Source organism: Triticum dicoccoides, chromosome 2B (assembly GCF_002162155.2).
Source record: "Triticum dicoccoides isolate Atlit2015 ecotype Zavitan chromosome 2B, WEW_v2.0, whole genome shotgun sequence".
NCBI lineage: Eukaryota > Viridiplantae > Streptophyta > Magnoliopsida > Poales > Poaceae > Triticum > Triticum dicoccoides.
The window spans coordinates 615,920,469-615,924,919 of record NC_041383.1 but is presented as its reverse complement, the minus strand read 5'-3'; positions in this window follow the sequence as shown (position 1 = coordinate 615,924,919).

Below are 4,451 nucleotides of genomic sequence, written 5' to 3'. Positions count from 1 at the left end.
CCACTATGTCATCCATGTAGGCTTCCACATTTCTGTGCATTTGTGGCTCAAAAGCGTGATGGACAACCCTTGCAAATGTTGAACCAGCATTCTTTAAACCGAAAGGCATCCGTACGAAACAGTACGTGCCACACGGGGTGATGAATGCGGTCTTCTCCTCATCCTCTTCTGCCATGAAGATCTGATGGTATCCTGAGTATGCATCAAGAAATGAAAGCAAGTCACATCCGGCTGTGGAGTCAACAATCTGGTCGATGCGCGGCAAGGGAAATGGGTCTTTGGGACAAGCTTTATTGACATCGGTAAAATCGATACAAAGCCTCCATTTCCCATTGGCCATGCGTACGACAACAGGATTGGCCAACCACGTAGGATGGAGCACTCCTCTGACAAGGCCTGCTGCTTCCAATTTCTTGATTTCTTCTGCAATGAATTCTTGGCGCTCCACCGCTTGTTTCCTAACTCTCTGTTTGACGGGCCGCACATGAGGACAGACGGGAAGGTGGTGCTCAATTACTTTCCTGGGTACACCGGGGATGTCAGACGGTTGCCACGCAAACACGTCGACGTTCGCCCGCAGGAAAGCAACGAGCGCGCTTTCCTATTTAGGGTCGAGCGTGGCACTGATGGTGAAGGTACCACCAGTGCCGTCCTCCTTGGCGGACACCTTCTTAGTCTCTGGTGGAGCTGCCATTGCCTTCTTACACTTGCCGGTGGAGCTCGATGGTGCGTCCTCGACGGTGGCGCAGCACTCCGAAGAGGTGGCGCTTGCCGGAGTGGGCATCAGAACTCCTGCCGGATTTAGTCTTCTTCTTCCCTCCGAGAGCTTCAGCGGCAAGTGACTTGCGATCTGTTGCGGCTGCTGCCTCCCGGTAGATCTTGTCGGCGCAGATAAGAGCATCCTTCTTGTCGCCAGGGACAGAGATGACGCTTATCAGGCCCGGCATCTTCAGTATGTTGTATGCATAGTGAGAGGCTGCCATGAATTTGGCGAGTGCTAGACGGCCGAGTATCCCATTGTAAGGCAATGGGAAGTCAGCAACGTCGAAAGTGACCCTCTCAGTCCTGAAGTTCAGCTCACTGCCAAATGTCACCGGCAATGTGATCTTTCCCTTCGGCCTGCTCCTTCCCGGATTGATTCCTTGAAATGTGCCGGTCTCTTCGAGCTCGCTGTCAGGGATCTGGAGTTTCTGGAGCACCGCGGAGGAGATCAGGTTCAAGCCGGTCCCGCCGTCAACTAGCATCTTTGTGACCTTGAGGTTGTGGATAGCTGGTGAAACCAACATCGGCAAGCACCCGACCGCAGTTATGCGATCAGGGTGGTCCTCAATATCAAAGATGATAGGCGTGCTGGACCATTTCAGAGGCCTGCGTGACTCGACGGGTGGTTCTGCCGCATTGACTTCCCGCACCCATTGTTTGAGCTGGCGGTGTGAAGTATGCAGAGAAGCACCGCCATCAACGCACAGGACCTCTGTGGCTTTCTGGAACTCCTGCTCATCGGTCTCGTCATCATCGATGTCTTCGTCGTCGTCATCATCTTCATCCTTGTCGCGGCCACGGGGAGGTCTGTCTCCTTGCCGCTGCTTGGCCTTGCCGCGGCGTCCTCCTCGGCCGGGACGTTTCTTGCCGGATCCTCCAGCACCTTCCTGGGCCTTCTCCTTGTCGCGCCGCTCGTATTCAGCCTTCTGCTGCTCGACAAGCTGCTCGACTTTCTTGCAGCTCTGGAGGTCATGGCCCTTGGTGTGGTGGATCTTGCAGTACTGCTTGTTGGTGCCGTCCTGCTTGTCGGCGACCGCCACAGCCTCTGCGGCAATCTCCTTGCCGGAGCCACCAGCTTTGGCTTTCTTGGCGCCACCTTCGTTGCCGGACTGCTCGACAACTAGCATCTCTTTGCCTTTCTTCTTTCTGTTATTCCGCCGCCAGTTTTTCCTTGCCGGGGCAGTATCCTCACTGTCAGATCCTCCTGCTCCTGTGTCCTCTCCGGGGAGTCTCCTCCCTTCCTCAGCACGTGCACACTTGTTGGCCAGGGCATATAGCTCACTGACGTCTCTGATCTTGCACATCGCCATCTCCTCCCGCATCCTGCGGTTCCGCATGTTCTGATGGAACGCGCTGATCACCGCGGCAGGGTGGACATCTGGGATGTTATGCTGTACGCGGTTGAATCTCTGGATGTACTTGCGCAAGGGCTCTCCTTCCTTCTGGGCGAGCAGATGAAGGTCGCTTTCTTGACCATGAGGCTTGTGGCCGCCTGTAAAGGCGCTGACAAACTGATGGCACAAATCAGCCCAGGAGGATATGGAGTTGTCCGGCAAGTGCATGAGCCAGGATCTGACATTGGGCTTGAGCACCAGCGAGAAGTAGTTGGCAAGGATCTTGTCGTCTCGCCCCCCAGCAGCTTGTACCGCAATGGTGTAGATGCTGAGGAACTCTGACGGATGCGACTTGCTGTCGTACTTCTCCGGTACATCTGGCTTGAAATTCTTCGTGCTGGGCCACTGGACTTGCCGCAGCTCACGAGTGAACGCAGGGCAACCTACCGCGTACGGCAAGTCGCCTGGTTCCCCTGGCGCATGCATGTCAACAGAGGGCCCAGCGCGCTTGTCGGATTGACGTCACACTTCTCTTCGGCGCTCGATGCGAGTACGAGCGTCTTCTTGCTGTTGTTCGTGAAGAACTTGGCGTTGATCGCGACGAGCTCGGGGATCTGATGATGCGGTGGATTCGCTGTCGAGGTGGATCCGGCGAGTCGGCGATCTTGGCCTTCGGGGTGGAGAGTGCATGGTAGTTGCTCCATCACCAGTTTTATCGCCGTCGGCTCGCGCCTGGCAACCCTGCCACGGCAACGATGTGCTCGGTTGCCGCGGAGTGTCACCGTTGGCGAAGCCGATGAGACTCTGAATGGTGGCCCTCCATTGGTCGATCTTGTCTTCTGCAGGAGGGTAATCCAGGAGCAGTTGAGCTCGCGCCAAAGCTTCTACTGGAGTGGTGGGTGGCAGTGGCGAACGGTGCAAGGAGCGGGACATGCTCGGACTTCTAACTATGTTAGAAGGAGCAGTATCCCGTCCAGGCGACCGTGCCTCACTCGTGCCAGCATGTTGGCGTGCATGCTGGTCTTGAGCGCCCCGAGACCCACCAGCTTGATCTTGGTCCAACAAGCGTATGGTACTGCGAATACCATGACGCTGTCGGTCTTGCGCCTCCTGAGAGGGGCGCGGCGGATGTGAAGACACCAAGGTTTGTGCAGCCTTGTCCTTGGACCTGGCGGCACCGTGAGCTTCCTCGTCGATGTCTGTTCTTCCACCAGCATCAACCCTACCACCCGTTTGTTCCGGTGGCAGTGAGATCGATGCGGACGGAGCAGCTGCCTCCGAAGCCTTCTTCTTCGGTGGCATGTCGATGAAGGAAACGAAGATCTAGCTCGTGTGAACGCCGGATCAGTTTCGCACAATCTCGACGCCCCCTACCTGGCGCGCCAAAGATGTCGGGGAAACTGATCCACGAACACCTATGGGACCGGCGGACCGAGCCCCTTTCGGTTCGGCGGGGGGCGGAGGTCGCATGAAGAGCAGATCGAGGCGAAGCACACGAGCAGTTTACCCAGCTTCGGAGCTCTCCGGAGAGATAATACTCCTACTGCTGCTTGTCTGATTGTATTGTGTTCTTGCTCTAGAGAGCTAGGTGTTTTTCTTGCTTCCAAATGATCCGAACCTTCCGAACCCCCTCTACGTTGCGCATGGGCCTCCTTTTATATGCACAAGGGGTCACCGACAGGTGGCAACGCAGAGAAGGGTAAGAATGTAAAAAAGAGCTGCGGTTGGTACAGCTACCTGCATAGTGCTCTCTACCTAACCCTGACGGCAGGGGACAAGGGCATTAAATGCCCGTCTGTGTCGCCCAAACAGTGTAGAAAAGGACCGTCAGGGGCGCCACCGCCTGCCATGATGGCGATCTTGTCAGCATCGCATGCCACCGCTTACCGCTGGCTGCACAGCCTTCCGCCACGCGTTCCTGGAAAGGCCCCCAGGGTGACACGTTGGTGGATGCGCTGGAGCGTGGGCACAGAGTGGCCGCTTGCCGCGGCAAGCGTCTTGCCGCGGTCGTGGTCTTGTCGCGCCCGGAAGCTTGTTGCTCACCGGGCCTTGCCGGGACGCGTGGCGCGTCATGACAAGTTCCTTGAGATGCCTCGGTTGGCCTTCCTGGCAAGCTCCTCTTGCCGGGGCCTTGTCTTCTTTACTTGAGTACTTTGTTCTTAAGTGGCTCCAAAGGAGCCACGGAGTATCTTGGCGGTCACCCGGCAAGCCCTTGCCGCGGGGCGCTGCAGCTGCCCGTGCACAAGTTCGGGGTACTAAGGGTACCCCTACTCTAGTACACCGACAAGGTTCCAATTGATTATGAGAACAAAGTTGCTATCTATGATGATTATTGTGATGACATGTATGCTATAA